The 25,668-nt window shown below is 43.6% G+C and overlaps 1 pseudogene; it reads left to right on the plus strand.

The window, feature by feature from the left end:
- Nucleotides 1-23,891: 23,891 nt before the first annotated feature.
- On the plus strand, nucleotides 23,892-24,009 carry LOC126238518 (5S ribosomal RNA; annotated as a pseudogene).
- The last annotated feature ends 1,659 nt before the right edge of the window (nucleotides 24,010-25,668 follow it).

Genomic DNA, 25,668 nt, shown 5'->3' on the forward strand with positions numbered 1-25,668 from the left:
TGGCCAGTTTTACATGAACAAAATTTCACTGATCAAAAATAATCTTCAAGATCATTTAAGGCAGATACAGACTGACAGAATCAACGACTGGCGTCCATGCCAACAAGTTTTATAATGGGCAAAGATGCTTTAAAATTTACACGAAATTTAGTTACTAATGCAACGCATTCATTAGTAATGATTGTAAGCATCCTTATGCTTACGTCCAAACACGCTCAGGTGTGATGTTTTGAGCATCACGTAGGCGCTGCGCACGGATTGCCAAAGAGCAGATGACAGAGTTCTTCTGCGCTGGGTGGTGGTAGGATTGGGCACCATTAGACCCAGAAGAAGGCCGCTGCAATCGTGGCCGAAACGTTGGTTTTTCTCCAGCAGCAGTAGTTGTTACATTATGACGCGGTACCTAACCCAGAAAACTGTTATGTCGACTGGCTGTGGCCGCGGAAGCCTACGCAATTTTATTGCAGCGATTTAAAACATACAGAAGTCATAATGGGCTTGAAACACACCAGAAGTGGTCTATAGAGAATGAAATACAGAAACTATCACCAAAGACACTTAGTCGATTACACTTCTACTGTCGAATAAAGCTTGAATTTTTCGGCATGAAACCGACTGTACAAGCATACCAAACTTCTGCATCCTACATACAGCTGTCCACCTTTGCGGAGACACATCATTTCCAAAAAACAAAGCACATGCACCGTATATAGTTGCAGTGCCTGATATCCCACTCTAGGTAGACCGGTCTTACACCGAGGCCAAGGTCACGAGGCAACTGTCCCCCTACGCGCTAGGATGATGCGAGATCGGGGCGCCCTCCGTAGACACTCTCCAAACTGGTGTAATAAGGCGGACTGGTTCCCCTGGCACAAAGGTGTTCGCTGAAGGTACTGTTACCGGCCCGCCTTGCTTGTTACCGTGGCTTCTGCAACGAGTTGTGATCACCTCCAGAATCTGGGATTGCAAGAATATTCACCTTCTGAGCTCTGTTGTTGAGAAATGCTTCGTCAATCGCAAGTTCATTTAGTGACCTCGAAACCGATACCAGCTGCTATATTCGATATTACACGTCAAAAGATGATATTTGTAACGCTTTTACGCTGAAATAATCGAGTAGTTTACGAAAATCTTTAGAATTTCATGCGTTTTCAGGGTTTGCCGGAATATCATACAGTTTACGCGTCTGGTCTCTATATCAGCCACATAGCAGTTTGCTACCGATCGCTTAGTGAGTACAATTCCGAAGATAACAGAATTGAAATTGTACCTCTTCAGAGCCGAACCTTTAGCGAGGTCGTTACGTGGTACGTGCTGCAAACGATTAAGTAACTATGAATACACAGGAACATATGTTATCTGCGACGATTTTTGTGTGAAAATTCGAAATTGAGGAAACTGGTAGTTATACTCAAATATTTTAACGAATAACAATGTCAGTGATATAACAGATAGCAGATCTTTCTTGCATTTTACAAAGTCAACTAAAGTTTTAATACTCATCATTGTGTGTGTATTTCGTGCCTAGAGAAGCAGCTCAAGTCTCTTCCACCGATATTTCACCATCTCGATGCAAACAACACATCGCAATCGATGTTCTCTTAACTGTAGAAACACGGGAAATACACTCCTGGAAATGGAAAAAAGAACACATTGACACCGGTGAGTCAGACCCACCATACTTGCTCCGTACACTGCGAGAGGGCTGTACAAGCAATGATCACACGCACGGCACAGCGGACACACCAGGAACCGCGGTGTTGGCCGTCGAATGGCGCTAGCTGCGCAGCATTTGTGCACCGCCGCCGTCAGTGTCAGCCAGTTTGCCGTGGCATACGGAGCTCCATCGCAGTCTTTAACACTGGTAGCATGCCGCGACAGCGTGGACGTGAACCGTATGTGCAGTTGACGGACTTTGAGCGAGGGCGTATAGTGGGCATGCGGGAGGCCGGGTGGACGTACCGCCGAATTGCTCAACACGTGGGGCGTGAGGTCTCCACAGTACATCGATGTTGTCGCCAGTGGTCGGCGGAAGGTGCACGTGCCCGTCGACCTGGGACCGGACCGCAGCGACGCACGGATGCACGCCAAGACCGTAGGATCCTACGCAGTGCCGTAGGGGACCGCACCGCCACTTCCCAGCAAATTAGGGACACTGTTGCTCCTGGGGTATCGGCGAGGACCATTCGCAACCGTCTCCATGAAGCTGGGCTACGGTCCCGCACACCGTTAGGCCGTCTTCCGTTCACGCCCCAACATCGTGCAGCCCGCCTCCAGTGGTGTCGCGACAGGCGTGAATGGAGGGACGAATGGAGACGTGTCGTCTTCAGCGATGAGAGTCGCTTCTGCCTTGGTGCCAATGATGGTCGTATGCGTGTTTGGCGCCGTGCAGGTGAGCGCCACAATCAGGACTGCATACGACCGAGGCACACAGGGCCAACACCCGGCATCATGGTGTGGGGAGCGATCTCCTACACTGGCCGTACACCACTGGTGATCGTCGAGGGGACACTGAATAGTGCACGGTACATCCAAACCGTCATCGAACCCATCGTTCTACCATTCCTAGACCGGCAAGGGAACTTGCTGTTCCAACAGGACAATGCACGTCCGCATGTAGCCCGTGCCACCCAACGTGCTCTAGAAGGAATATTCCTAAAGGCTGTTTTATCGATATCTGTACTCAACTACCCTGGCCAGCAAGATCTCCGGATCTGTCCCCCATTGAGCATGTTTGGGACTGGATGAAGCGTCGTCTCACGCGGTCTGCACGTCCAGCACGAACGCTGGTCCAACTGAGGCGCCAGGTGGAAATGGCATGGCAAGCCGTTCCACAGGACTACATCCAGCATCTCTACGATCGTCTCCATGGGAGAATAGCAGCCTGCATTGCTGCGAAAGGTGGATATACACTGTACTAGTGCCGACATTGTGCATGCTCTGTTGCCTGTGTCTATGTGCCTGTGGTTCTGTCAGTGTGAACATGTGATGTATCTGACCCCAGGAATGTGTCAATAAAGTTTCCCCTTCCTGGGACAATGAATTCACGGTGTTCTTATTTCAATTTCAAGGAGTGTATGTAGAATGGGAGTATACCTCACAATCGATCACGAGGCTTCTTGAATTCTCGAACCTGCTGGACCGGCGACTCACAAAGAAAGAGACAGACTTGTAACAAGTTATCCCACTACAGTCTACAGCTCGGAAAAGAAGTACGACGTCATGGATCACACTATCTCACAGTTGAAACAGGATTTCTGGAACTTCAATTCAAAGTTTAAATCTCATTGGTTCTTAAAAATCCGTTCGTAAGATTTACTATTACACATTAAACGAGTATTATTTCGAGTTAAGGTTTGTAAGAACTATTTTTATGGATCCCCTTCAGTTGGTGTGTCAGACTTCACAAGGCTACTGTTTGGTGCTTCTCACAGGCTATCCCATCCTTCTCACTCCTCCAGCTGGTGTCTTAGACTGGTCAAAGCTACTCTTTGGCGCTTCTCACTAATGATACCTTCATATCTATGCCCGCCGGAAACTGTTATGGACTCTCGTTCGGTCGATTTAGTATCACGTGGGAGGTGTCCAAATACTGCTCTCGAAAAAATGGACAGGAGCGCTGCATTGTTGTGTAACCTAGCCCGCCTGTATTTGACTGCAGAGTTCACTGAGAAGTCGTTCCCAAATGCGTTTACAGATCATCTGCAAAGATTACACAGCGAACGCGTGCAGATCAGCCGGGCCTGAGTCGGCGTCAGCTACCGGCGAGCGAGGACTCAACGACCGGATGAGACGCAGCTGGCTAACCGCACAGGCATGTACGGTGCGCGAGCTCGCAATTAAACGGTCTGCGATACACGTTGTCAGTAACCTCGTCTTCGAATCACACTCGTGACAAAAAGCTCCGAAAACACCGCCAACATATTCCACAGAACACCCTACAGCTCTTGTTGTCTGCACGATGCTCTCAGGCGACCTCGTCCTATTCCATTGTCCCAGATGGCTCACGGAGAATTAGTTCAAAATACCGCCTTCAAAAACCTCATCCAACAAGTAAAGCTAAAAAATTACAGATCTTATAACTGACCTTGAAACAACATTGGTGCTCGAAAAACACAGATAATGGGCTGCAAATGACGAAAAATGCTTCAAGGAGATCTTCCAGACCACCAATATAAATTGTCGTGAGAAACCATCACGTACCCTCCATATTGTCATGAAACACACCCCCAACCTCTACTTTCAGATCATTACACGCAGTGCTGAAACCGGAAATCGATCAAAGCATCGAATAAAGTCACGAGAAATTAATATAATAATAAAAATCTTCAGCCAGAACAGCGGAGTCAGCTGTAAATTTTCATGTGTGTGTCACAGTACCAAGTAAGTTCACAATTCGGCCGGTAGAGGGCGCTGGGAGAAGCCACCTCCCATCCTCTCATACCTTAATTCTTGCGCTGATTTCTTCCGTCTGCTTTCCTGTTGTAACTTGTTGCTGAATATAAGAAAGAGGAGGTGTTTTTTTTTTCTTTTTTTTATGCGGAGGGTGGTTTTACTGTGATACAGCGCTCCAGTCCACAGGAACCGCTCATGGATGGAACAAAGATAGCAGGAGAACTCTGAACCTGCAGACCCTTCAGAACACGACAACAGCTTTCTTTCGAGAATTCCGGCATATCCATGGGCTCTCGAAAACCGACTCCAGAATTCCTCTTACATAACGTGCTGTCATTTCGCAACACACATATGAAGCTTCCATACTGACTCGACAATTCCCCTCTCCTCTTATCTAATTATACGTATCGCATAAAATGATGAGCAGACGTGGCTGCTCTGACTGGGTGCATGGCGCCTCTCCGTCGTTGTCAGAGTGGGTGCCCCACGCGGACATTGGTGGATAATAATACGTGCCAAGCTGCTGTGGCAGACAGCTGTGCCACATGAGGAGTGAGTCGAGATTTCACAACTACATCTACACGTGCCAAGTTAGCTACCAAGTGTCATGAGATTCAGCGTAAGCACACACACACACACACACACGATAAAATATGGTCTTCTGGGCATTATAGCATGTATAAAGGCTCGCTGTAGTAAACGAATTTATGTGTCTACAAACACTGCACATGTTGTGAAATAACATATGGCAGTGTCAAACGTCAGAAAGCCATCAAATTTTACGCTCCATAACAATCATCTTTACTTTCCTATATTCCCCCATGTTCATTGTAGGCTGCAGGTTTGAATTCACCGTTATAATAAAGCAAGGGAACTGTACCACGCCCCGTGAGACGAAGTGCATCACACTGCTGTAGACTAGTAAAGTTTCCGCATTTTTTTGTTATCACCGAATATCGTTTTTACTACCGGTTCAAGTTGATCTTACGTCATGCGAAGTCGGCCTTTCTGCACTCAGCTCAAGCGAGGGTGTCCTGTTGTCAATAACAAACGCTGCCTTCCGCTACCCTGTGAACATGCAGACTGTCCATTGTCCTTTCCAGGGTACGAGCGATACGTTAGCGATCTGTAAATAGAACGCCATACCCTAAACACACAACTATTCTTGATAGAATAATCTTATCGCACAAATGTATGCATCGACACATGCATATAACACCATGAACATGATGTAATGCAAAAAGGGATGACAATCGATGGTAATTAACACACCATTCCTATGCATGTCTATGAGCAGAAGGTGGAACAAGCAGCGAGAGGCGTTTTTTGCAGAATTAAGAGAGGCGAGAGCAGAAGCTAGGCCACGTCACGGGAGATACAATTGAAATCAGTTAAAGGTGTATCCCAAGCGCCGGCCGGGTGGCCGAGCGGTTCTAGGTGCTAGAGTCTGGAACCGCGCGACCGCTACAGTCGCAGGTTCGAATCCTGCCTTGGGCATGGATGTGTGTGATGTCCTTAGGTTAGTTAGGTTTAAGTAGTTCTAAGTTCTAGGGGACTGATGACCTCAGAAGTTAAGTCCCATAGTGCTCAGAGCCATTTTTGCATCCCAAGCCAGGTCAACGACCGACCAGGTGACTCAGAAGTGGAGGGCGAGTTAACGGGCCATCTGAGGGAGGACAGGAAAGAAAGCTTTTAAATAACTGTGTTTTAGAATTCCAAATGGATACTAACAAGACCAGTGACGCATTTTCGCTCACGTGTCCAGTCAGTGGTACAAACATGAGAGACAGTGTACGCATTTTGACATCGTCCGATTGGTGGAAACGCACTAGGAAGTAGTAAAGAGCTGAAGTTTCGACGCAGTTAAATGGTAGGGCCCTTGCGACTGGTAGAGAGAGTTTCCACAAAATAAGAGGAACGCTCCTATTGATCGAAAAAATTGTGATGTGAAGAAAGAAAGAACTCAGGAAGGGAGACAGTTTGGCTATGAGAAAGACAAGACGGAAATTTTGAGGGGACCCTTCTCTCAATTTGCGTCTCGAACAGAACGGAGCGCATAACGCACTCTATGACGCAGAGGAGTTATTTGTGTGAACACTGCGTTCACAGTGGCTGACATCCAGCTAGAAATTAGCTGTAGCATCATTTAGCTCCAACTGTGGAGTAATGAACTAGCCAATTAGTTAATTGTCCCTCTGAGAACTGAGAGGGGATTATAATATGCACGCTGCTCCAGCCTTGCGTGTATGCTGAAAAAAGTCAGTAAAGGTTTTAATCAGTTATATAGGAATTTGAGAGGGGAGAGCGCCCTAGCAGACTACATCTCATAGCAGTTTAAGGTAAATAGCATGTGCAGACGCTTAAACTTGTTGGTTCACCAGCTTGCGTCCACTGTAAACTCTATCAACCTTTTGCTCAATTTGTCACATAACTAACCATACACCATAGAGTTGATTGTAATCCTAAAAATAGTACCGAATTTTGAACAGTAATCGGATGATTTATCATAGTACTGACCAACATCATAACGAAATCGTAAGAATAATTTTGTAAAGATACATCTAGTTAAACTTTAATGTTGTCATGTTTAGGATAATTTAACTTTCTGAGAGTTAATATTTAAAATTATTGTGTTTAGGATTATTTCTCTTTTGATGTTTACGAGATGCGTTAGCCTGACAACTGTTTTAACATTTTCATAAGGTAAACTGTGTAAAAACGTGTATTTCTCTGAAAATATTGAGACGTTAAACCTGTCCTTTCAACGTACACAGTTGTCCTCATAGAAGAAAAACCGAATATATCACCTTACAACTGATGCTTGTTCTGCATCACTTGCCACAGCGAAGCGGAGAATATAGCTTTCCTCGTGGATGCATGCATGATTGAAATGAAGGTGGAAGCATTACAGGAGGAGATAGAGAAATCAAGGATGATATGGTATGGACACGGTAAGAGAATGGAGGAGAAGAGGATACCCAGGAGGATACACGAGATGAAGCTGGAAGGCAAGAGACCTAGAGGAAGTCCAAGAGACAGATGGCTGAAAGGAGGAGAGGAATGCGTCCAGAAGAAAGGAGAAGACTGGGCCAAGGTGAAGACGGAAAGATGGTGGCAAAACAGTAGACGATGCAGTGGCCTATGTCCCATACAGACCCGGCTAGGGGCTGGAAACTGTCCAAGATGATGATGTCTGTTTGAGGATCGTCTTAGGGGTGGGTAGCGTTAGTCTCTTTGGAGACATCTGTACTATGAAGCTGCACCGATTCACCAAACTATTGTAAGCAGTCAGATGAGGTCTCCTCGAAAACGGAATGTACAGTTAAATGCGGAGCTCATCTGCTTCGGAACCAATCCAGATCAAATGGGTTTCCGTCTTCCACATGTTGTCAGCAGGAAATATCGCCTCTCTCGTGACGTGAGAGCAGTTGATCTTGTGAAGTGTAACTTTCTGTGTTAATGTCTGTTTATACATCAGTGTCTAGATAGAGAATGTATGGTGATGTGAAACAGTGCATCAAAACGCTTACGGAACTACAACACACAAGAACGCCCTGTTGGTGTTCCTCTCATGTACCAAGACGTGCGTATTTAGTGGCACCTCGCCGTCGAACGTAAAAATGACCGTATGTTTTTTCCTATATATGAAAGACCCCGTTCGTATTGATATTTCATGTTTCTAGAATATACATAATAGCTAACCGCACAAGGATTTGTTTACGGACATTAACTTTGAATGCTCTCAAACAAAATCGGCTGGGACCATGACCGCTTTTTTTAATTGTCGTTATGGTTCTGTGGTTTCAATAGTTGTCAATAATTTGACGTTTGTAGGAGGAAAAAAACCATGTTGTATCTCTGCATATTTCACCCCCCCCCCCCTACTTTTAGATCATTACACATATACACATACACACACACACACACACACACACACACACACACACACACACACACACGCACACACGCGCGCGCGCGTACAGAAAACATCAGCTGTGTACTGAATTCAGCAACGAAATTTTCTCTAAGTATTAGCGAACTCGACCACAGATACCTGTTTTAAACGTGTCAGACAATATCACATTTACTGAGAATCTCACGTGCAATGATCGATTCTCGTAACTGGAAAGAGCACTAACCAGTATTGCATGTACGTGGTATAAAACAGAGGATACTCAGAATCAGCAGACATCGCTTGAGTGAAACAGGCACCGATGTTAACGAGCAGAGGGAGTTATACATATCTGAAAGGCATTAGGCCCAGTACTAAACCAGGAACGTGATACAGGACATCGAAGGTAACACCAAATTGAAACTAAATTGAATGTTTCTTTAGTAAGCATAACACAGTGGCTAAGGATCGGTAGCCAAAAAGATTTATACAACATATCCAGCACCGATGTGAAAATTATTTTCGTAGACGCTGTTGTTTCAGCTGCGAAGTATTGCCTCCAGACACAAGTGAACTAACCTAACCACTAGATTGCTTTAGGAATCAAGCACTGTCGGCATTAATGCAAATTGCATTCATGTGTAACTGAATTGAAACTTCTTGACAATAAGCTGTGTAGGGAATCCATATAGGTGCTTTTACTTAGCAGAAAGAAGGATCGTGTGAATTTCACTATATTTAACAAATCAATTTGAAGCCTAGTGACGACACTCTCCTTGCTACCCATAACATATGAAAACTCCGTGTTCCATCTCTCCGAAAATTCTTCTTTGGACCTTTCATCACAATCAGCTGTAAATCAGATCTTTCAATAGCGAAATGGCAGGAGCGAAGGCAAGGAGAAACATATGGAGGTGAGTATGGTGATGATGCCAGTTGATAGAGCACGGTAAGAAAATCGATTTCTCGTTTTTACATTACTGACTGGCCGGGTTTTGATTAAGATCATTTAACGTATTAACCTACATTTTCCCCATCAGAGTACTCGAGAACTAAAACATGTAAGAATCATTGATCATTCTACGATCATGCAACATTCGAGAAACAGTGTCTTTACGCTAACATAATGGAAAGAGGAAGTCACGATTTGGCGCAAATAACGTAGCAACTCCGAGTACAAAGACTTGCGCACATCTGCAAAAGATGATGTTACGCATCTTGTTGAACAGCGACGGTGTGGAGTACTAGGAATTGTTTCAGTGAAGTGTAACCATCACTGCCGATCTTTATCGTCAACTGCTGAGGCATCCCACAGACGTAACCAAAGAAAAACGACTAGAAAGACAACGTGAAGCGCTGCTACTCCAAGATAATATCCACCAACAAACCATACCATGGATACCTGCTCATACTGACCCAGACATGTAAACGATATCACAGGCGTTTTGTGTATGAATAACACAGAGAAATATTACTGTAGATGGAGCTGCAGGTTAATCATGTAAAAACACCCACCATCGCAACGCCAAGTTTGCATACACAAGACGTACAGCTTCAATACAAGTCGCCAGGATCATGTTGTGGCCCCATTATATGAAGGACAGTTATCGAGATGTATGGTTCAACGTAATGAAGAGTGACAGAGTTCAGTCTGGGGGTACTACACATACCCCAATCATAGCGATGTTACAATAATAGCAATTCTCAAGGGGTAGAAGCAGATACACCTTGCTGCATGAACCTTATTTTGATCCGTGTCGTGGGGAGATAATGTGTTTCACAACCGAGGAATAACCATAAACTATTGAATGTCTAGAACAGTTTTATAGCTCTGGGGGAGTTCAGATTTTTATCGTTTGGATGTCGCGAAATAGCGATGACATTCAGCTTTGATAGAGTATTCTGAGGCTCTGTGTGTGTGTGTGTGTGTGTGTGTGTGTGTGTGTGTAGGAGGATGGATGGGTGTTTCCAAGGGCGCATGCCTGTTGGGCCATGTTTGACGTCAATTCAAATGCACAGACCGCTGCCGACAACCTCGGGGGACAGCAGCCCGGAGAAACGAGGTTCACACCTCCTGCGTCGCCCGTGGAAGTAGCCTCCGCGATCAGGGGGTGTACCGGGCCCAGTGATGCTTTGACGGCGACCTGTTCCGACTACACCGAGGTCCCATCCACTCTGACAGGTAGAGGCTACAGTGGAAACCCTTCCTGTAGGTCGACGGCTCTAATATTTTGTCTGAGGACCTTTCCTGTAGTTCTCGATTTAGAGAACACCTCAGATTTTCGTGATGTTATCAGCCCACAAAGAATGATCATGGTTCTTTACATGTGTATTCTCGAGTTCCCTGACATGGACGAATGTAGGTTAATGCTGAAACGAGCTTCAACCAAACCTGGGTAGTCAGCAATATAAAAACGAGAAAGGGCATGGATGTGTGTGATGTCCTTAGGTTAGTTAGGTTTAAGTAGTTGTAAGTTCTAGGGGACTGATGACCTCAGAAGTTAAGTCCCATAGTGCTCAGAGCCATTTGAACCATTTTAAAAACGAGCAAACATTTTCTTATCATGCTCTGTCCAATAGCATTTTCACCGTAAGCACTGCAAAATGTTTCTAGCTGACTCCGTTGCTGTTAGCTCTCTATTGATTGATCTGACTTACAGCTGACAGTGATGAAAGGCCCGAAGAAGTATTGCCGGGGAGATGGAACATCGAGTTTCCACATATTACGAGTAATAGGGTGAGAACCACCAATAGTTTACCGAGATATGAATCGATCTGTTAAATATGCTTGGATAGTGAAATTTTTTCGTAAATAGAAGGACCTGCATCGATTCCCTACACACTTTACTGTCAAGAAATTTCAATTTAGTTATAGATCAATGCCATTTCCAATTATGTCGACAGTGTTTGATTCCTCAATCAATTTAGCTGTTACATTAGTTCACTTGTGTCTGGGGGCAGTACTTCACAACTGAAACAGCAGCGTCTACGAAAAAATCTTTTAGATTGGTGGTGAATCTATTTTATAAATCTCTTACGGTTACCGATAACCTTAGCCAATGTGTTATGATTGCTAGAGACATATACAAGTTACTTTCGTTTAGCTTCTACATTGGATCTCCTTTTTCATGTTCCTGGTTTAGTACTGTACCTAATGCCTTTCAGATATGTATAAATTTCTCTGCTCGTTAACATCTGTCAGGTATTTCACTCAAGCTTTGTCTTCTGATTCTGTATAACTTTTGTTTTATGCCACATACATGCAGTATTAGTTAGCGTTCTTTGCAGTTACGGGAACCGACCTCTGCACTTGATATTCGTGGTGAATGTGATATTGTTTCACCCTTTATGAACTTGTTTCTGCAGTAGAGTTTACAAATACTCATAGCAAAATTAATGGCATAGTTCAGTAGACAGCTGATGTGTGTGTGTGTGTGTGTGTGTGTGTGTGTCTTTGGCCTTGAGTTTAGCCCCGTGTACACATAGTTGTGATCTCTCCACACACTGCTATGTGACACTTCCGGTCGCAGCAGCCTAACTCATGTTGCCCGCTAGGGCAACGCCGGAGGGGCGCCACGCACACTGCCAGCGCATTCTCTCTACTGATCCTATTTATGCAATATGTGTTAATTAGGTGTGAGAAGAGGGGAACTGTCGAGTCAGTATGGAAGGTTCATATGTGTGCTGTAGTTTCGTGATATGAGAGCGTGTTGTATATGAGGAATTACGGAGTAGGTATTGGCCCACCCACAGACGTGCCGGAGCTCCACAACCCAGATGCTCTGGAACAAAGCTGTTGCCGCCGGCACTAAAGAAATTGTGGTCTGAAGGGCCTGGAAGTGCAGAGTTCTTCTGTTGTATTTGTTCCACCCACGAGCGGTGTCAGTAGACCGGAAACGCTACGTCGCTTTGAAACGACTCTCCACATCCAAGCAAAACCATCTCCTCTTTCTTGCCACCAGCAACAAGTTAACACAGGCAAGCAGACTGGAGAAACCAGCACTTGGATTACTGGAGGAGAGGGAAGCATGGGATGTTGCTCCTCAAAGCACCTTCTGCCAGACGGATTGTATACTTAATTGATTCAGGTGAAAACTTGCAGCTGATTCCATTGTTCTGGCTGTAGGTTTATATTATAGTTAGTTTTCGTGATTTTTTCGATGTTTTGGCCGATTTCAGGTATTAACACTATATACAGGGTGGTCCACTGATCGTGACCGGGCCAAATATCTCACGAAATAAGCGTCAAAAGAAAAAACTGCAAAGACGAAACTTGTCTAGCTTGAAGGGGGAAACCAGATGGCGCTATGATTGGCCCGCTAGATGGCGCTGCCATAGGTCAAACAGATATCAACTGCGGTCTTTTTTAATTACATATTCGTGTAGTACGTAAAGAAATATGAATGTTTTAGTTGGACCACTTTTTTCACTTTGTGATAGATGGCCCTGTAATAGTCACAAACATATGGCTCACAATTTTAGACGAACAGTTGGTAACAGGTAGGTTTTTAAATTAAAATACAGAACGTAGGTACGTTTGAACATTTTATTTCGGTTGTTCCAATGTGATACATGTACCTTTGTGAACTTCGCATGCTGTTGCAGCGTGATTACGTTTAAATACCACATTAATCCGATAAATGCTCAAAATGATATCCGTCAACCTCAATGCATTTGGCAATACATGTAACGACATTTCTCTCAACAGCGAGTAGTTCGCCTTCCGTAATGTTCCCACATGCATTGACAATGCGCTGACGCATGTTGTCAGGCGTTGTCGGTGGATCACGATAGCAAATATCCTTCAACTTTCCCCACAGAAAGAAATCTGGGGACTTCAGATCCGGTTAACGTGCGGGGCATGTTATGGTGCTTCGACCACCAATCCACCTGTCATGAAATATGCTATTCAATACCGCTTCAACTGCACACGAGCAATGTGCCGGACATCCATCATGTTAGAAGTACATCACAATTCTGTCATGTAATGAAACATCTTGTAGTAACATCGATAGAACATTACATAGGAAATCAACACACATAGCCATCGATAAAATGGGGGTCAATAATCCTTCCTCTCAAGATGCCGCACATTAACCCGCCAAGGTCGTTGATGTTCCACTTGTCGCAGCCATCGTGGATTTTCCGTTGTCCAATAGTGCATGTTATGTCGGTTTACGTCTCGGAGGACAGACATGTTGTCTCCCGTGATCGGTATTCGTTACGAACGTAATTATCAATCTCTGATTACTTGGACATGTAACAAATTGATAGCTACTACGCAATTAATAAATTTGTTTATTTTCTATTTAAGTGTGAAGAATGGAAATTATTTGTGGTTCATAAAGTGGAATATAATTGTGCAATTTCTCGTCTTCTGCTCGTAAAAAGCGGGTGGCATTTCGTATAAAAACTTATTGAAAATTTGATTATTTTTAGGATACCAGTTCCTCGCTAAGAATTTATTACAGCCTCAAGGTAACGGATTCACGACCTGCGAGCTGTTTTTCTTTGCGCAGGGGACAAAAGGTATAGAAGCTGCACGTAGGTGAACATTATTCAAAACATTTCAGTCCGGGCGGTGGATGCAGCTAGGCACCTCAAGCGTACTGGAACCTTAGTACAAATGAGACAGTGGCATGGCATCTGCGGTAACACAGAGGAGGTATGAAGGAGGAAAATTTTCGAGGGAAGGGATTTATTATACGTACCCTAAATCCCTCACACTATATATATCGCTCTCTCTCTCTCTCTTCAACTTGCTGCAAACTAAATCAGAATGTCTCAGGAATGGCGAGTAATTCTTCATGATGGCATTCGGAGGCAGTTTCCTGCTGCCAGTGCGAAATGTATTTGTGCACTGGGGGTTATATATCATACTGTTACTGATGACCTAAGTTCCATATGGAGTGAAAGATTAATCGTTTGTGTACAGAACATCTTCACCAATTTTGATCAATACAGGCAATGTGTTTGAAGGGATAACACTCCACCCGTACAGTACGAAACATGTATCGTGTACATTCGCAGTGAAGAGATCAGACTACAAATTCTGCTTTATTTATTATGAGTGTGTGCAGAAAAGTAAAACCTCCCAACGTTTTTACATAAAAATACTTACTACCCCTTTATTCTTCATGTTTAAATATTTATTTTTCAACGTAGTCACCCTGGCGACGAACAACATTCTCCCAGCGGGAGAAAAATTTTCTCATACCCACACTGTAGAAAGTTCCACTTTCTTGACGGAGGCACGACCTCGACCCTGTCTGTAGCGCTTCATCACTATCAAGTGAAGTCCTCGCAGGTGTTCTTTAAGTTTCTGATACAAACGGAAACCGTCTGGGGCGAAGTCGGGACTGTGTGGAGGATGATCGATGCAGGGAACCTAAGGCGTTGGATCGTTGCTTATGTCGCAGCGCTCGTGTGTGGTGTCTCGTGCTGAAAGAGAGGGTGTTCCATGTAGAGGAACGTTTTCTGTTGTTAAAAACCTGATTTCAGCATGCTGTTTCTTACTCACCGACATAGTTACTTTACATACCGTCGTGTTACACAGCACAATTCAAAGACCTCTAGTGGTAGAGATTTGCAACTTGCGTTAGCGAAGCAGGAAAAAGCGACTGATTAATATGGATAGCATTTAATACCTCAAATGATGTTAAGAACAGAATTAAAAATTCAGAGTCATTACTTTTTAGCACGGCCTTGTACAACACTACGGGGTGAATAGGTATGTTTATGTATTCAATTTCTGTTGTGTTAGCAGAAGAGCCAACACCTTGTTACGATTGGAGGCCGAAATGCACGCGTTTTAGCTCAAGCAGGCTAGCATGAGGAGGGAAGAACTATACTGACGTGAGGTCTAGAACATGACAAGGAATGAGAATTCAGAAATCGGACGTAATTAGTTTGATTCTTAACTTTAATCCATTAATGATAAACGTCGCTCTTGACGGTACATGATTCACAATATTATCTGTTCAGAATACATTCTTGAAGAATGTGGCGTCTTGCTAGGTCGTAGTAAATGACGTAGCTGAAGGCTATGCTAAACTGTCGTGTCTGCAAATGAGAGCGTATCTAGACAGTGAACCGCCGCTAGCAAAGTCGGCTGTACAACTGGGGCGAGTGCTAGGGAGTCACTAGGCCTGCCGTGTGGCGGCGCTCGTTTTGCAATCACTGATAGTGGCGACACGCGGGGCCGACGTATACTAACGGACCGCGGCCAATTTAAAGGCTACCACTTAGCAAGTATGGTATCTGGCGGTGACACCACAATTTCCACCCCCACTTACACTGCAGGCAGTCTGATTGGCAACAGCAACCACTGAAGCAGTCTGGAATCAACTTCAATTTGGTACTCCATGATACTCCTATAACTGCTATCGTATTTGTCGTAGTGCATTTACTGGAATGGAGGCAAGGCTAAAGAAGGCTGTAGTAGTAATCTCCAAGTACTGTTCAGTATTGTCGGTTAATCATTCGAAAATTGTTAGTGGTAGTCGATAACTCCCAATCGGCGCTTTTCAGTACATACAAAATAGCAACACTGTGCAGGTTTAGGATGTTTGTAGCTTATGGTTACAACTGTAAGGACAGTGGCTATTCAATCAACACAGATTTTGTTGACATCTGCGAAGTCAGTGCGGCACCTGGCCCCAAGCTTTATCATTCAAGAAATCTGTACTCTACGCTTATGTTATTCTGTGTTTAATGGAGCACTCACATACATGACCACTACTTGCCATGCAATACACTTGAAGCTGCCTTCACCTTAAACTGTTTGGCGAAATGTTTGACGATGACTAAACCTAGTTGTAACCTGTTATATGAACACAACTAAAATTGCACAGTGATTTGTATTCTTTATATTCGTCTCTTATAGCAGGCATGGATCCGATTCTTTTGGCAAACAGTTCCATGGCAGACGATCAATTTTATAACGTGTTAAGTCAGTATTTTTAATCTTGTATTACGAAACACAACTCAACAACAGCGAGAGAAAGAGTATCATAAAAGGACTAATTACTAGCCAGCATTGCGTTGTGGGAGTTAGGCTGACATTAGTATCACAAAGACAGTCCTTAGCTGTTTGTACAATAGGTACTCTTTATCTATATTGCATAACTGTATTAATTAGGGGAGCAATAATAACATTTGTATCATAAGTACTCTGGTAAAATGAGAAACTGATTAAAATTTCTGAATTTCTCATATTATCTTAACAATTTTATGTATTTAAACATCACCCCCAATTTTTTCCATTGTTGTTGCAGGAATTTCGCTCCTTTTTAATTCGTATATACCCTTTAACACACTTCAGATGTAAATTTAGACGGTGTCACGGAATCATTGAAATAGGAAAGGCCTTATATATTACACATGATCCTTGCTCTACAGTGAGAGATTAAATACTGCGCATGTGTACGGCTGTAGAAACAACGCTGGGTTCGAACCCGTCTGCCGTGGACTTAGGCCCCTGCTGTGAACTCCATCGTAGCCCACCGCACTGCTGGTAGCTCCGGCCTGAACAATGCCAGCCAGTGGAAGTGACGTCAGACTACATCTTTAATACGCGTCTCCCTTTTCGTCCTTTACTTGTCATAAATAATTAAATTTGCCCCGCCGGCGCTGCTAAAATGAAGATCTCGTAATTTGATGAATATTTAAGGGCTTGAAGCGTGGCGTCAGCCCGTCGCAAGGGCTGGAGGCGTCACCGCCAACTCTGAGGAGACAATAATAAGGCCCAGCGTCTGGGCCGTAGGACTGAGCCATGCCAAGGGCCGTCCCTTAATAGAGAATTAACAGAGGTGACGAAGGTGCCGGTGTGCGGAAACAAATTCATTTCACGCTGATATTTATTGACGTTACGTACCATAGGATGTATACAGTCAAAGAAGATATGACAAAGGGGTAATATAGTCGTTCGTAACATGAAATGAACATCGTTCCGTTTCGTTATCTATCATGGTATCTATATAGACAAAGAATGTATGACTATGCGATAATATAGTCATCGTAAATGCGAGGAGTTTTCCGAAATATCGTACCCTGGCTTTATTCGACATAGCTTTATAGCTTTTCCTTGGCTTAGCACGATGTGGTTACCACCCAAACACTGGAATGGTGCTTGCTGGAGGTGCCATGTTTCGAGGCTTTATTTCCAACGTTATTTACATCCATGCAATCGCAATTTATGGATCATTGCATTTATTTCTGTTGCCTCTGTTGGTCAGGCATATCTGCCTCAACGTCAATGTAACTGCTACTATTGTCTGAGGATGGAGTTACATGCCTCTGAAATCGATATCACTCAGACTCCAAGGCAAAAACAGGCGCATCATAAAGGAATTACCAGAATGGGATGGAAATCGGTAGATGTGCTGGACATGTACAATAAAACGAACGATTATAGTTTCAGAAAAACTGGCTGATTTACTCAAGAGAAAGAACTTCAAAAATTGAGCAAGACAATAACGTGTTGCTCCACATCTGTCTTATGCAAGTACGTATTCAGTTTGGCATTAATTGATAGAGTTACAGGACGTCCTCCTGAGGGGTATCGTGCTAAGTTATGTCCAATTGGCGCCTTAGATCGTCAGAATCCGGAGCTGGACGGAGTGCCCTGCCCATAATGCTCCAAACGTTCTCAATTGGGGAGGGATCCGTCGACCAGACTAGGTTTCGGCAAGCACGAAGACAAACAGTAGAAACTCTCAGCGGCGACAGTCAGTCTGAAATCCTGCCGCTGTCCGGGGCGTCTCTAGACACTGCTTCGCTGGTCATTGACGCTCAGTTAGAAACGGAATTAATCACTGAAGACAGCTGTACTCCAGTGAGGTTTCAGGCAAAGACGTGTCCGGAGAAGCTGAGGCCAGCAATGGAACACCAACCTGACTGTCACCCACCATACAGTCCGATACCAAAGAATGATGGTCTTGTGTGCGGTTTCTTTTCATAGCAGGACCCATCTGGCTGTCATCCGCGGTATACGACTATATTCTACACCTCATCTTATTGCCCTTCGTGCAAGCCATCCTGGATTTGCAATTCAACAACACAATGCGCTTCCGCACACGGCGAGTTTCTACTGCTTGTCTTCGTGCATCCCAAACAATATATCGGTCAGCAAAGTCGCCGTATCTTTCCCCAATTAAGAACTTCTGGAGTTTTATCACCAAGGTCCTCCAAGCAGCTCAGAATTTTGACGGTCTGATTCGCAAGTCGGACATAATTTGGCACGATACCCCTGTGGAGGACATCCAACAACTCTGTCTGTTAATGCCAAGACGAATGGTTCCTTGCATAAGAGCTGGAGGTGGACCAACTTATTCCTGACTTGCTCAATTTGTGAAGCTCTTTCTGCTGAATAAATTATCCAGTTTTTCTGAAATTTTATCATTTGTTTGTCGTACATATACGTTACATCTACGGATTTCCATCTCACTTCCATAATTCCATCGCTGTGCGTCGTATTTTCCGTGGTAGTGTACATATGACTTTATTAATCATAACGGTTGAGTGGAATATTCACAACACGTATTATTAAGATCAATGTGCAGTTTGACCACGATATGAAAATCTTTCGCTCTGTGTCATTCGGGAACCGAAAGAAGTGTAAATTGTCCCTAAATTTGGTCTGTGGCGGCTGGAAGAAGGGACGGGCGGGTAGTGCCGACTCCTTCCCGCAGCGCTATTACCTGTGTTTCGTGCTTGAAGGAAAGTAACTTTGATGTAGGCAACGCTCAGAAACAAATTAATGTCTTTCAACTAGTGCAGTTTTCACCGGTACTGGGAGCACCAGTGAAAAGGTTCTTCTTACCGTAGCCAAAAGATACGTTTACTTTTAGCGGTAACTCTAATATGACACTGGTTTCAAAACAATCACTTAAAATTTCTGCTTCATATATTCCTTTGCTTGTGCTAACTACAAAATTTAGGTACAGGTACGACCTAAATAACACTACAGATTGAACTAGATGACCATTTGATATAACGTACATTGTCAAGTCACTCAGGTGTCTACTAAAAATCATTTTCCTATGAGATAATATAGCATGTCCGGGTCATTTAAAATAAGAATCACAATCAGAACAAGATTTTCAGTCTGCTGCGGGGTGTGCGCTTTCCTGTGAACCTTGCAGAGCTAGCACTCCTTTAAGAGTGGTAAGGCAAAAGTCCCGAGCTCGAGTCACGGCCCGGCACACAGTTTTAATCTGCCAGAAACTTTCATATCAGCGCACACTCCGTTGCAGAGTGAAAATATCATTCTGGAAACATCTCCCAGGCTGTGGCTAAGCCATGTCTCCGCAATATCCTTTCTTGCAGGAGTGCTAGCTCTGAAAGGTTCGCAGAAGAGTTTCTGTGAAGTTTGGAAGGTAGGAGACGAGGTACTGGCAGAATTGAAGGTGTGATGACAGGTCGTGAGTCGTGCCTGTGTAGCTCAGATGGTAGAGCACTTTCCCGCTAAATGCAAAAGTCCCGAGTTTTGAGTCTCCGTCCGGCACACAGTTTTAATCTGCTAAGAAGTTTCAAGTACCGCATGAAATTTATGACAGGCGTATCGTTCGTGTCATTCAACAAAACACGCTGTATTAAATTACAGTGTTCAGGTAGGATTACATTGCAAGCACCGCACACTCGTCGGTGATCTTGTCTTACAACTTTGTTGTGGGTCACGGCACAATAACCTAGTCCTTTCATTGTGTTTAGGAAGTAAACTGTTGTACGAGGGCTTTACTGATCACAGCCAACCGTTTGCTCCTTCCGACAGTATTCTGCATTCCAAACACACCATGAAAGTCAATCTTTATACAAGTGTTTTGTTATGGTTAGCGTTTCCTCTTGTATGTACGGATACGAATGATATAGTCATACGTTCACTTTCATTATCATCCGTCGACGGAGAAGAAAGTTGCCCGAAAACATATTTGACCAGTAAAATATATAGGATATAATTATTGTCAAAGCAACAAGGTAGCCACCAGGATTACCGTCTCGGTCAGTGTCAAATAATATCGCGCCAAGGACACCATAGGACACCAAAAGACAATGTGAAGATTGGAAAACCTCTTCACCCCTCCGCACTTAATGATAATTATTACGAAAATTTCTTCCATCACCAGGATTTATACCGAATGAACTAGGTTCGATGACCCCTGCAACATCATTCGATACTGGCTACAATGGAGGGTGATACTCATCCACGGTAATTGACAGAAGAGAAATAGGACATGGAAGCTATTGCAGATGGATTCAGACCCCTACCTTGGACGTGATTCTTACTGACTAAAGCATTCAGAGTTGTAATTTTTTTTCACGGTGGCCTTTAAAATCTTATCCACGCATCAGTTAGCTTCAGTCACGGAAGTAGCGTTTCGTAACTCCTGTTAATCTGCAGTTCCTGTTTGCCGCGAAATTTGCTCTTTACCAGTTATTATTGGTTTTTGCCTCGTAAGCTAACTGGAATTAAAGATCGTTTTGCACCAGAGGCGTTTTGCTTGTATTTATAAAAGATCTTATGTGGTCGTTCTGGAATTATGAGATACACAACATATCCCTGTATTTTGATATTTATAGGTTAAAAACAGTGTTCCTTTAGAAAGTACTGTACGTTGATACATTATAAAGTCCACTGACTTTCCCTCCCTTGCTAGCAGAGGTTGAGGTTGATAAAAACTATTTTTCACATTCACTGTCCGTCAGTTTCTTATCTTTCTTGAATCCACTTTTTTTTAAGCTGAATTTATGTTTCTTCTACTTCTCGTCACTTACATAAACGTCAAGGGAAGGAATAATTCAGTATTTTCTTGCGTTCCATACTCAACAATGTTAACGTTTATTCACCAGGTTTCTATGTGGGTTGCAAGTATAAACACTATTCTGAGTGTGGAACTGCTCCTGTTGTGACTTTTACAGAAGTGAAGCGAAGCAGAAAAAACACAAATTAAGCGGAAGAAAAAGATTGGTTCAAGAATGATGCAAAATTGTGAAAAGCGAATGGATAATGAAGTTTTTGCTGATCTCAATCTCTGCTGATAACAAAGGAAAGGGCAGTGAACTTCAGAATATGAAAACAAGTGGCAAAATCACCATAAGTAAATATTCCGCCTGTGCTATAAGAAAATAATATTTCAGACCAATAAAAATAAAATCTATGCAGCCATCTTATCCACAACTGACCATTAAAATTGCTACACCAAGAAGAAATACAGATGATAAACGGGTATTCATTGGACAAATATATTATACTAGAACTGACATATGATTACATTTTCACGAAATTTGGGTACATAGATCCTGAGAAATCAGTACCCAGAACATCCACCTCTGGCAGTAATAACGGCCTTGATACGCCTGGACGTTGAGTCAAACAGAGCTTGGATGGCGTGTACAGGTACAGCTACCCATGCAGCTTCAACACGACACCACAGTTCATCAAGAGTAGTGACTGGCGTATTGTGATGAGGCAGTTGCTCGGCCACCATTGACCAGACGTTCTCAATTGGTGAGAGATCTGGAGAATGTGCTGGCCAGGGCAGCAGTCGTACATTTTCTGTATCCAGAAAGGCCCGTACGGGACCTGCAACATGCAGTCGTGCATTATCCTGCTAAAATTTAGGGTTTCGCAGGAATCGAATGAAGGGTAGAGCCACGGGCCTTAACACATCTGAAATGTAACGTCCACTGTTCAAAGTGCCGTCAATGCGAAAAAGAGGTGACCGAGACGTGTACCCACCACGCCGGGTGATACGCCAGTATGGCGATGACGAATATACCAATCAAATGTGCGTTCACTTCGATGTCACCAAACACGGATGCGACCATCATGATGCTGTAAACAGAACCTGGATTCATCCGAAAAAATGACGTTTTGCCATTCGTGCACCCTGGTTCATCTTGTGTACACCATCGCAGGCGCTCCTGGCTGTGATGCAGCGTCAAGGGTAGCCGCAGCCATGGTCTCCGAGCTGATAGTCCATGCTGCTGCAGACGTCATCGAACTGTTCGTACAGATGGTTGTTGTCTTGCAAACGTCCCCATCTGTTGACTTAGGGATCGAGACGTGGCTGCACGATCCGTTACACCCATGCGGATAAGGTGCCTGTCATCTCGACTGCTAGTGAAACGAGGCCGTTGGGATCCAGTACGACGTTCCGTATTACCCTCCTGAACTTACCGATGCCATATTCTGCTAACAGCCATTGGATCTCTACCAACGCGAGCAGCAATGTCGTGATACGGTAAACCGCAATTGCGATAATCTACAATCCGATCTTTATCAAAGTCGGAAACGTGATGGTACGCATTTCTCTCCTTACACGAGGCATCACAACAACGTTTCACCAGCCAACGCCGGTCAACTGCTGTTTGTGTATGAGAAATCGGTTGGAAATTTTCCTCAAGTCAGCACGTTGTAGGTGTCGCCACCGGTGCCAACCTTGTGTGAATGCTCTGGATGGCTAATAATTTGTATATCACAGCAAGGTCTTCCTGTAGGTTATATTTCGCGTCTGTAGCACGTCATAGTCGTGGTGTAGAAATTTTAATGGCCAGTAGTGTATGTTTTTCCAAAATGACACAGCACGTAGTTTATAACAGAAAGCTAAACGCTTATGGTGAAAACAGTCTTTAATTGCAATTAGCTTAAGACGCAAAAAAGATAATAATCAACCTATGAGAGCTGCTGCGTAGATGGGCATACCAACAAATATGTTATTTGGTCTTGCTTTTTTGAACAACGAACACTAAGAATTGTGGATAAAGGGGAAAACAGTCATAAATAAAGTTTGAGGCACAGCGTTGGCTATTGCTGTAGCAACAGTACAAGGGATCTGTTCCCCAGCATCATATGCTGTGGAGTGAGAGCAGAACAATCCAGGTGACGGGCAACTGCCTTGTATAATCCCTACCGCCTACAGAGGCAGGGTTTTACGGCGGAAAGGCCTCATACAGAACATCAGAAAATTATCTATTGTGGAATCATGGTAAAACTGTATCAAAGTATCAATAAGGAAGTTATTAGCATCAATTATCCGAAACGTGTGATTTATTTAGTACAATATGTTTCGGGACTGTATTATTCCTTTATTACGTTCTATAAAACATGGACAACACAAATCATTACTTCGCATTAATGTCTATACTGACATGTATGTAATGGAAATGCATCTGTATTGCCATATGGTATTACGTACCATAAATTAATATGACATTAGTTACAGCAACAAATAATAAGCAACCAGTGAACATGCACTGTCAAACATATTACACTCTTACTTATAAATCTCACGGTACAATGTTCGTACATATTGGTAGCGCATTAGACTCTCACAGAGTTCTGTTCACCAAAGAAAGCCAACTGTAGTCATCTACCAAAGGTTGTGTTACCTTGTTACCTGTATTTCAGAGCCGCTGAACGATGCTGTTGTCGTCACAAAACTCTCTGAATGTTTATGCGTCACAGCAAATCCTAAAAACAGTGTTACACCTATGTTACAATGTTATCATTTAGTGATAACCTAAAGAGCATAACGATCACTGACGTAGCTTCCCACATTCACAGCCTTTTTATGTTGATTTTACTCGATTTGAATCATAACTAGGCAACGGCCTTGCCGCAGTGGATACACCGGTTCCCGTCAGCTCACCGAAGTTAAGCGCTGTCGGGCGAGGCCAGCAGTTGGATGGGTGACCATCCGGGCCGTCATGCGCTGTTGCCATTTTTCGTGGTGCACTCAGCCTCGCGATGCCAATTGAGGAGCTACTCGACCGAATAGTAACGGCTCCGGTCAAAGAAAACCATCGTAACGACTGGGAGAGCGGTGTGCTGACCACACGCCCCTCCTATCCGCATACTCAGCTGAGGATGACAAGGCGGTCGGACGCTCCCGAGGGGCCACTTGTGGCCTGTAGACGGAGTGCTTTAAATCATAATTACGAACCACAGTGATAAACGTATTTACCACTGTGAGACCTGAGTTTCTTCCGGCGTGTATACTTTTCAGATAACTTGCGGGAATGCACCCAGATAACATCATCTGTGGATTTACTCTTTCGATATAAACGACAATAAGTTTAATTCACAGTAACTTTCCCTAGATTATCAAGTACAAAACCAACACTCGAATCATTTGTAAGCTTATTTGAAGTTAGTTTTCTTTCTCGCCGTCCATGGAAATAGATTGTCGAGAATTCAGTTCCTGCTTGCATACAGTTTTACTCACTATGAAGCGCGAATTGCTTCATCTAATGAAGAATGAACATAGCAGATAATACTATTGTACATCTTATCTAGAATACATTAGCCAGTGAGATACTGTAAATTATTTCTCTTGACATGGCAGATGTATGTCGAGTACCGAAAACATAAAAAATGACGAAAATAGTTTACGCACACGCGAATGTAATAGGGATATTATTTATTCTCTTTTCGTTGGTTTTTATAGTTAGAGATATAATATCGACATTCGTATTTCCTTTAAATCTATAAGAATGGCTTCATGGAGGTGACACAGTTCCGTGGCAGATGGACTTCTGGCTCATCGTGTAATGAAATGCAGGGAAGACGCTACAGAGGAGTATGCAGAACATTCAGAGTGTCGAGAAGACGCTGACTCAGATAACGTAGCAACTACTTCTACAGTTTCAAACACTAATACAGTAATTGATGGTAGTCTCTGTAACACAGTGTTAAGTGGACTAGTGGGTGAAATGTCTCGTACACATGCAGCAAGTGGGGTAGACTGTTACCCTGTGCTTGAAGCAGCATTTGGTGAAGGTCGTGAAACTGATTCTGATTTTGAATTGGCTGCAAATGTGGATTTATATGTACCGTTCAAAGCTGGCTGTGAAAAACGGTCTTTAGGAAATGTTTTCCTTGAGAACTCATTTTGACGAACTCATCGAGAAATACATTGTTAGTGCGATCTTCATTTTATTTCTATTCAGCTTCGCTCAAGAGATTTTGTAGTCATCCAGTAGTCGTCAAGCAAACGTATTTTCTTTTATCAGCATTTGGTGGTAAAGAACAGAGTGAGTTTGCGCAGAAATAAGAGGATTTCAATCCCTGTCTTCAGGAATACGAGCCCATATTCGCATTCCTGAAGGCAGGGACTGAAATCCCTGTTAAAGCATCATTATTTATATTTTACATAATTTCCCTAACTCGCAGACGTATTTGAAAGGGTTCTGCCGATATGGTAGCGTATACGTCCTCAAGCCTAAATGGGGCCTCGTCTCGGACGACCTCATCGTCGACAGGGTATTAAACATAAATCTTCCTTGTTCTTTGACGTCTTCTTTTTCTTCTATCGCTACGGCCTCTGTAGGGCGCGGGTAGCTCCTTCATGCATTATCTTCTTCTCCTCCTAGAACCTCTT

The sequence above is a fragment of the Schistocerca nitens genome, chromosome 2 (genome assembly GCF_023898315.1).
Source record: "Schistocerca nitens isolate TAMUIC-IGC-003100 chromosome 2, iqSchNite1.1, whole genome shotgun sequence".
Classification (NCBI taxonomy): domain Eukaryota; kingdom Metazoa; phylum Arthropoda; class Insecta; order Orthoptera; family Acrididae; genus Schistocerca; species Schistocerca nitens.